Source organism: Denticeps clupeoides, chromosome 16 (assembly GCF_900700375.1).
Source record: "Denticeps clupeoides chromosome 16, fDenClu1.1, whole genome shotgun sequence".
NCBI lineage: Eukaryota > Metazoa > Chordata > Actinopteri > Clupeiformes > Denticipitidae > Denticeps > Denticeps clupeoides.
In genome coordinates this window covers 4,857,238-4,867,202 of record NC_041722.1, presented here as the reverse complement: position 1 = coordinate 4,867,202, position 9,965 = coordinate 4,857,238, and the positions used below count along the sequence as shown (strand labels likewise).

Genomic DNA, 9,965 nt, shown 5'->3' with positions numbered 1-9,965 from the left:
AGGATTTGCTGAAGATTCGATCAATAAATTCAAGCAACAGAAAACTATTGTAGTTTACGCATCAAGACAAGAGCCAGCCAGTTGACGGATCAGCCCGCAGCACATCGGGGCTTTTGTTCTTACACATTTCTCTTATCTTTGGTGAAATGTCATAAAAAAGACAAGACATCAAGAAGACCCAAAAACTGTGGCAATTGTGTGTGTGCTTAACCTTTCTTCTTGACTAAATAATATGTGTGAGTTTTTGTGTTATCTATGTTTTTCTGCATGTATGGTTAATTAAAATGTGTTAGATGTGTGTTTTAAGATTTACGTTCACTCCCAGGATACATGTAAAGTAAGCTAAGGGAGGCACTTGGAGTACCTCAAGGACAGGCCTCATCTTCTCTAAGTGCAAGTGTGTGCTTAGGCATACAACAATGATCAATTCATAATACATTTCAATAACTTCAGAGTACAAATAAGTGTGCAAAATAAAACGTGCAAATATGTATAGTGCTATGTATGTCTCCAACAAATATCTTATTTATCTTAGCTCCTTCACGCATACACAAAGTTAAACCCATAGTAAAAACTAAGTTTAAGTTCAGTGAATGTAATCGCACATCTGTCATCATAATTCAGTTCTTTTCCAGTTCCAGTATCTTTTGAGTTGGCAAAGGCTATAAAAAGTCTACAATTAAGCATTGTCCACCTCTTTGGGGCCTTCCGAACCTCACCATAATTTATTTGGCCTTGCTGGGCCTTGCAAGTCTTATCTTGGCTCTTTCCAAACCTCCAAAACCTTGGTTGGCCTTTGACCTCTACAGAGTTTCTTGCAGGTATGCATATGAGTGCATAATCTCATTGAAAGGACACATAAAGTTGAGACTGTAACTGTGTGAAGGGTCATACCTTGTGCAGGCTGCAAAAGGCCCACAAACATACAATGTGGTTCAAAAATATACCATAATACCAGGCCAAGATGCAGAGGAACGATGGTGCAGAGGTGCAGAGGAATGATGGACACCGAGGAATTGAATACAAAGTTTATTATTTGAGGTACAGGGAAACAGTCAAATGATCCACGCCTTGCACTGAAAAAAGGGGTTCAACAGTGAAGCGTCACGCAGCCCGACACTGCTGCATGCTTGTCCAGGGTCCCAAGTCCAATGTCTTTTACCAGGATACCAGAACTCTACAGTTCTCATGCAGACAAGCAGCTTGGAACACGTTCCTGTGTGATACAAAAAAACAAAGAGTGGCAGTGGTGGCCTGGACAGTAAAGATACGGACCCGTAATCAGAATGTTGCCGGTTCGAATCCCGAACCGCCAAGATGTCACAGAGCAAAGCACTGTCCCCACACACCTCTCCCCAGGCACCTTTCAAGGCTGCCCACTGCTCACCAAGGGTGCTGGTCGTTTGGTCACCGTATGCTGTGCTGAAGTGTTTCACAATGACAATCACCTCGGGGTTCGTGAGGGAGAACAGCTCTGTCGATCCCTGGATCCCCCTTAAACAAGGAAAATGATTAGACCTAACAGGCCGGACCTGAGGGTCCCTATCCATGCCACAGGACCCTAGGGACTGAATGGGATCAGGAACCTACCACCCGGAAGTGAGAAGGACAATGACAATGTGCACACTACGGGATGAAGTTGAGGTCACACAAGACACGCCACGCAGACACAGACATAAACCCTAATACTCAGGGGAAGGGGGAGTGTCGTAGGGGTGGAGTCGGTGCAAATGTGACACTAAGGCACGTCTGCGATTTTTTTCTTGTCCTGTACCTCTTTGTCTTTAATTTTGTTACAGTCTAAATGCAACTTTTTAAAAATAACCCCGCTGATGTTCCCAGCAGAACACCGTGTCCTAATGTGTATCTGTTAGCAGTGAAAATAAAATGAAGCACAATAATTTCCATTTAAAAATTTCATGGTCACTTATGCAAACTTAATGATGGCCAACAAGTGGGCTTTAAGAAATGTTACTTGCAGGGAAATTTCACTTCAGAAACTCCACGCAACCATTGTCAACAACTTTATGCACATATTTTAAGATAATTGTTCAGACAAGGGCATGGATTTTTTTTTTTATTCAATGTCATCTCCAAGGTTTTATCCGGTACAAATAATCAGATTAACCCATTTTAATTGTGTTTTCAATAATTCTCACACTGGCTCTGATTTGCCAGGAAGGGGGTGGGTGGTTAAGTTGAGGCACATGTCGAAAGAGACATAGAGCATCTGAATGAAGGTGACATAACCAGGTGAAGCTTTAAATTTGGCATGAGATCACCTTCCAGCCTTCCTACGTGATATGGCAAATGCAACGTCATGCCCTTTTCTTTATTCTACCCGTCTGGTCCTGTCTCAAAGTTCAGTGCATGTGTCAGTGTTGGCCTAGCAGGTAAGGAAACAGACCCCATAATCAAATACCGAACCGCCAAGGTGCCACTAAGCAAAGTACCGTCCACACACGCCTGTCATGGCTGCCCACTGCTCACCAAGGGTGATGGTTAAATACAGAGGACATATTTCATTGTGTGCACCATGTGCCGTGCTGCAGTATTTCACAATGCGATCACTTCACTTTCACTTTCTTCAGTCAGCACCACGGCAGAAAAGAGGGATGATCACATTTACTGTCATTTTGAATCCCGGCTCGTCTCTTGTGTGTGCGGAGTTTGCAGGCACTCCCAGTACTGCTTTTTGGTCCACACACTGTCCAAAGGCATGTTCAATTGTCCGTAGTGTGTGTGTGTGTGTGAATGGTGTGTGCCATGCAGTGAGCTGGACCCGTGAACTGAGACATACACCAAAGATCTAGCATAATGAAGGTGGCGGATGCCAGTATTACAGGTCAACTGGCTTCTATGGTACCTGACCTGCTTGCTGATGTTTTATCTTCATTCCCCTATTTTCACCTACTTTTTCAAAGATCAATCATTTCATTTTGTCTGTTCATGTTGCAAGACAACTTTGAAAATGTGGCAAAAAAAGTTGATTTGAGTTGTTAAAGACTAAAAATGTTGAGTGATATTTTTATTATTTAAAGTTTGTTTGCACTTAATACCTTGCCCATTGTTCGATTAACAGATTAGTCTTCTTTTCCTCCCCTGTCATGGTCCTGACTATGTGGGGTACCCTGGATCTGTGTTCCGGACCGGAATTTTGTGTTTGTCCAGCATCACCTGATTTTCCAGATTGTTTTCATCTGTGTTAATGTGTATAAATGTATCCCGTTCTCCCATGTCCCTGTCATTGTTCTCCCATGTCATTGATATCTTTTGGGGTGGTAGCAGCCTAGTGGGTGACACTCGCCTATGAACCAAAAGACCCGGGTTCAAATCTCGCTTACTACCATTGTGTCCCTGAGCAAGACACTTAAATACTATAAATGTCTTTAACCATTGCACTGTCCCTCTGTTCACCATTCCCTGTATTTGTATTCTGAGTTCAGTAAATTCCCATTTTGTTAGCCGTGAATATGCGTCCTCTTTTTTCCCTACCCTGCACGAGATTCTGCTATCACTACATCCTTAAACAACACGAAGTGCCTCTTAAATTCATTAATACATAAACCAAGTGACTGGTACACCGACCCAGATGTGTCCATACTGAGTTTTTAACCATGGCTTAAATGTCTCAGCCAATCAGATTTTATAACCCCATATCTTTATGAGGACAACTGCGACTGTCACATACACATACAAACACTCTTCACTCTAGGCTGTATGTGATGTGCTGACGATGATTTTGGTTGAAGCTGGTCCTCACTCACCATTATTGTAGATGACAGCCTCGGACGAAGAGAGTCTGGATTGAGCACCTTCTCAATTTAAGCGTTGCCTTATCGGCTTCTAAATGCATAGCATCTGCACGATTCAAACATCTGACATATGCTTTCATTAAAAAAAAAAAACACAAAAATAAATAAATTCATGAATAAATAAATTAATAAAGCCTACCATTAAAATCTCCATATGTCCAGGGCGTCTCTCTCTCTCTCTCTCAGCATCCTCGGGAGCTGAAGCACAAAAACGATCTTTGTGATGACTGGACACATTGTGCAGGAACAGAGCAACAGAGAGAGGTGACAGAATAACTCCCTCTCTTTCTTTAAAAAGGGGCTAAATGTGGAACGGCGTGAATAAGATGCAAAGTTAAAGTGGGGACTGGGGATAGGCAATTAACATGGTTTCTCAGTTTTCGGTGTTGAACGCCGAGATAGGAGACCAACACTACATTTATAAAGAGGTGACCTTGTTAGGTAATTAACATCTTCGTCTGAGTTTAATTAGGGGAGCCAAATCAATTCAAAATAGGTAGAAAAGGAGCAAGCCAATTTAAAAAAAAAAAAAAAAAGGAGGAAGAAAACGCTTTGACTACAGGCAAAAAAAAAAAAAAAAAAAAAAATCTGTTCTAATTCTATGAAAGCATTAAAAATGCACCTGTTCATGAGTAAATTGCCTCAGTTTCGAAAAATCCACAGAGGCCCTCCTCTATTCAGAATAGCATCAAGTGTTAAGATGGCTATTTATGTGCTTGGTTACATGCAACGGGAAGTGGGTAAAAAAAATAAATAAATAAAAGGGAGGAGAGGAAAGGCAAATTATTTCCTTGTCTCTATCCCCCTCGTTAACATTCAAAACAATGCTTCCCAACTTTTCTGATTTAGAGCTCCACGTCTCAGTTGGCCCTGCCTTTGCCAACCAAACCCTGGCTTAACCCCCTTTGGTGTTGAGCGAACATCTTCCTCCCACTCATAATCTCTTCTTGAAGTTGCTTTTTTTTCTTCTTCCCAGCATAAATCCCTCAGTCACTGTTCGCATCAGGGCCAAAAATAAAAAGCGCGCTCGCTCGTCCCAGGATGAATGACAGCCGAGTGACACGAGGAGGAATCATATATTCATCAGAGATTTAATTGAGATTGGCTACATAGGGTCACGGAGTTAACGTGGCAGGGACGCACCAGGATTTATAATCATGATGGATGATGTGACAATGCCAGCCTGTCACCGTCCCTTCATGCTGTGGCCGGGCCGCTGGGCCCCCCACGCTCTGCTGCCGAGAGGTGCGCCGCGCCCCTCGCAACTGTTGAACATGGCAGCGGCGACCTGACAAGACTTTTCAAGGTGACAAACTGTAAATAGCTGCGGGGCGGGGCCAAAGGTGGTCGCATCGCCCCGCGTTCCCATGAAAAGTGCACTAATGATGGCACTCGAATGGCTCCCAAGTAAACAGCCCACTTAATGTATGGCCACTGTAAACACACTCAGCGGTGGGGAGGGACGAAAGTTGACGCGTCAAGGGGCTTCAGTCTGTACAAACGAACAATGCTCAGCATGCCATGGGCGTAAAGAAAAAATAAGAAACACGGCGGCCGCAAAAGAGGCTGGTCTGCATCACGCACTTGTCCCTCGTACACCGCAGCTCGCGGCAGGTATGGAGGATGTGGAGGGCCTCGTAATTGCCTACAAGTGATGCTCTAATAACGTGCATGTAACCTCCAGACCTCTCAAGAGGGTCTTTTCTCTCATTTTCAAAAAGAGGAAAAAGAGACAGCGAGAGGAATCGGAGTGGCGGAGGGGGGCGGGGTGGGGTGACGGCGGCAGCAAAAAAAAAAAAAAAAAAAAACACACACAAGGCCTTCCGATGAAAAGGAAAGGAACGAGAACAAAACCACTCCACCTTGCACGAGTTTAGGTCCGATTGACGGCGCTTCATCCGGCTGCAATTATATCGACTAATTAGAGTTGGACAATTTCTTGTTTGAAGTATAAAGCAGCGACAATGGAGGGCATGTGAAAAGCCATAATTCGGAGCGAAACGGCGTAAAAAATCCACCCTAATCCCGCGCTACCATGTTCCCCAACGATAACATACAGCGCGGGCTATGTCCTCGATTCGCGCCCATCCTTTTCTCCCTTCCTTTTTTATTTTATACCATCTGGCCCTCTCATCTCCCACATAAAAAAAGGGAAAACTAATTCATGTTCCGAGTCATCCGCATGATGAATAGTGTAGGTCCAGGTGCTACGGGAGTAAAAAAGGAAAGCAGGGGAGAGGGGAGAAATTATATATGTATATCATCTCCCATTGTAAACAAGGCCGCTTTTAAACTCAGTGATTAGAGCGTGGGGGTGGGGGTGGGGGGTTATTCCACAATGCTCACCCTCTCCGCAATGTTAATAATTAGATTTTTAATTCATTATTGGCAATAGTCTGTGATGCACGAGACAGACAGAAATGGTGGATGATGAAGGGGAAGGGGTGGGTTTGATGGAGGGAGGGAGAGAAGGGATGGAGGGGGTAAAAGACAGGAGTTTTTTTTTTTTTTTTGTATCATATGAAGGTCACAATGCGATGTGATTGTTTGGCTCAGCAGCAGTGAATTATGCCACCCAGACAAGCTTTTAACCCGTGTTGCTTCTGCTGTCGCAGAGACCGGGCCAGGCAAGATGTCTCTCTCTCTCTCTCTCTCTCTCTCTCTCTCCCTATGTCCCCTCCCTCTCTCTCTTTCTCTTTAAACAGTTTTCTATTGAAGAGGATTCAATCACCATAATGAATCTGAGGCCAGGCAGCAATCTTCTCCACAGAAAGAATTTCTAAAAGGTTATAGAATTTGTAAAATGAACAGCTCGGAGGAAGTAAATGGTTGTGTGTGCACGCATGTGTGTGTGTGTCAGTGTGCCGGAGTGTGTGTGTGCACAGGGAGGGGGGGAATCAATTATCCCAGGACACGAGGCAGTCATAATATTTAGTGCACATCATTCACTGTCCTCAGGTAAGCTTGGAGACGTTAGCGGACGAGGAGGGGATGTTTATTTTTGGGGAGGTGAGAGTGCTTGGATGAGGAGGCGGGGCTCTCCGTCTGCATGTGTATGGGTGTGTGGGTGGTGGGGGAGTCCTATGCCACGCCCGGCGGGCAGAGGCAGGCTGGCGCTGAAGCGTAAGCAGGAGCCGCCCCTGACCGAGACTCATAATCATATGCTAGATTAGGTTAAGTGGTGCACAAACCCATCAGTAATGCAGCACACTATCTCCCAGGGAAACTGATTCACCCTCCTCACTTACTCACTCATCGCTGCTATGAGACATGGACAAACTGCACAAACACACACACACACACACAGTCTGGATTTATGTCCATTTTAACCCCCCTGGGTTGACAATCACACATAAACCATATATGCATTTCATATCATGAGAACACTTATGCTAACGTAACGCACGGGTGGCCATTATCGGTTCTGTCTTAATTCACGTTCGCACACACAAGGCACGCCTCCACGTGACTCATTAAGCGTCACCATGTCACCTCGTCCCGTGCGTAGCCCCGTCGGCGTCCTCCTTGTGTTGCACCAACACTCCCCGACAGCCTCTGCTCCCCTTTCCATCCCCGTTAAACAGATTTACAGCGATTCCTGCCACGTGATCCAGACCACGCTAATGGCAAAGCGCTAGGAAACTGTTCAGGCCGGCATTTACACGCATGCTGTAACGTTTTACAAAGCCGGGTCCCCACGCTGCAGACCCGTAGGGCAGAGGGACAGTGGACGGCACTGGGTGTAATGAACTTGCAAAAGCGGCGCAGGGCTTTGGGGCGGCGTGCGGAGAGCAGACGGGCCCTGTAGCTCATCAGTGTCAGTCGTGAAAAGGTTCCGGGATGAATGAGTGCAGGGAATCAAAGGGAGATTACACGTCTGACCATGTATCATCCTCGATATATTGAACGCAGCCTTTGTGGAGATAGAGCGCTTATAAAAAGTGGTATTGTGCTCGGCTGAAAGACCGTGCGGGTTCTCTGCATGACTAATCTGTCTCCCTGCATTATTTTATTCAATCTTCGCCGACTTTATGTCTTTGACATTTTTGCTACACTCAGTAAGTTTGAGTTGAATGGACAATTTTAAAGATTTTTAAAGGCATTTGCCGAGGCCCATGTGCACAGGAACAAAAAAAAGAGTCTCTCTCTTTGTTTCAATGCATAATTTATTACTAAAAATGGTCTTTTGACTAATTCCAGCAGGCAGGGTAAAGTCTTCAACACATCCTTTTTATACTCTATATTGAAAGGTGTGTTGAATTTCTAAAGAGAGACATTAGATAATGCCTAAAAGAGAATGGATTTTTTTCCCTTTTCCACCTAGACACACACAGACACACACACACACACACACACACACACACACGTATTCCTAAAGTCCAAAGCCAGGCGATAGCTACATCAATGTGCTATTCACAGTTCCTCGCCCCACCACTGCTAACAAAACAGTTAAGAGTCAATGAGCTTCTTTTACATTCATGAGGATTACTGGGTTCTGCTTTGCATTTCATGCAAATCGCAGACGCACTCCAAAAAACTCCCAACTCAGGTTACAGTATAGAATATGCCATCTCCCTCAGATAACACTCAAAACACTTTTGTCTGCAGAGATAATGAGAGGCTGGAAATGAGACAGAGACACATACACACACACACAAACAGAGAGAAAATGGAGAGAGAGAGTGTCGGGAAAAACAGCCAAATATGATTGCCATAACAGTATGAAGAGGTCAGTGGCATTAAGAGATTAGCTTAAGTCGATAAGCAATCATCGTTCGAACATTTGATCACTAATCTATCCTGTTAAATTGATTATAGTGCCACAGGGCGCAGGTGGGGGTGAAGACCACACCTGGCCACATGTTGGAGGTGTGTCAATATGGACACACGCACACACACACACACACACACACACACACGCACACCTGTTCCTCTCCATCTCATCACACACAGGGTTTCACCGCAGCCTCACCCTCTTCCCTCCATCCGTCCATTTCAATCGGCCGGGGTGTGATCTCCCAGCAGCCTGCGGGGCACAGCGTGCAGGAACTGCCACCGTGAAATCAAGTTAGAGCGAGTGAACCAAGGAGGTGCACAGCGCAACGCGCCACGCACATTCTACAAAAGATTAACCAGCCTAGAAAGGCACCACATCGGCGGTAAAGAGAAATATTCACTCTCTTATTACACATGTTGGCTCAATTAGAGCTTAAAAGGTCTGGGATTTCACACCGCCGACTGTAGCCGAGGGTGGGAAGAGAAAAATCTAACTTTCAAATGGAAAGATTTCTCACGTCAGCTGTACTGAATTTCACTTGTTCTCGCTAACGTCGCACCAAGATTTCGACATCCAACACACATTCATAACCTCTGAAACAGCTACAAAGTCAGACAAACCATGATAACCACCTCTCATGGATGACGTGGGTAAATATATATGTTGTAAGGGGCCAAGTCATCCATGAACAGTTGTGGTGTGTGTGTGTGTGTGTGTGTGTGTGTGTGTGTGTATATATATGTGTAATATTGTTTTACATGTTGTATTATTTAGAAGTGTCGGGACTCAGGTCCTGTATCCTGGATAAATGTACTTTGTTTCCATTTTATTGCTGCCTGGTCATTGAATGTTTCCCCTGATGTCCTTATCCGGAGTGACTTACAATCAGTAGTTACAGGGACAGTCTCCCTGGAGACACTCAGGGATAATGTCTTTCTCAGGGCTACACTGGTAGTGGGGTTTGAACCTGTGACTTTGTGGTCTTCTGATTCTAGGCTAGTAAAATGTCTGACACTGTGAATAGTTTAGTGAGCAGAAGACGAAGTGATCACTAGAAGACTGTAACGCCTGAGGCCAGAGGGAGAGAAAAACGAAGGCTGCAACAAAAAGGAACAGAGATTATTTGTACAAAGGACAGGGGAATAAGAGTTCTTTCTCTGTCCTCGGTCTGTGCCATGGGAAGCTGTCCTGACATGGCATGTCAGGCACCCGGTAGGAGTGTATGGGGACGGTACTTTGCTCAGTGGCACCTGTTTGGGATTGAAATCGACAACCTTCCCATTACGGGTCCATTTCCTTACCCGCTAGGCCACCACTGCACCGTGGACAAATTTCACTTCACAGAACAAGCCACACCGGACACCCGTTACACC

General features: G+C 44.9%; 1 long non-coding RNA gene across 1 annotated transcript in view; it reads right to left on the bottom strand.

Annotated features, from left to right (window-relative positions):
• Window positions 1-1,022: 1,022 nt before the first annotated feature.
• LOC114765565 (uncharacterized) overlaps window positions 1,023-9,965 on the bottom strand; it is a 56,275-nt gene continuing 47,332 nt past the window's right edge. The window contains exons 2-4 of the long non-coding RNA XR_003742677.1: window positions 3,955-4,013; window positions 1,388-1,494; window positions 1,023-1,216 (exon numbers count right to left, since the gene is read on the bottom strand). This is a non-coding gene — a long non-coding RNA (uncharacterized LOC114765565). The remainder of the gene's footprint in view (window positions 1,217-1,387; window positions 1,495-3,954; window positions 4,014-9,965) is intronic.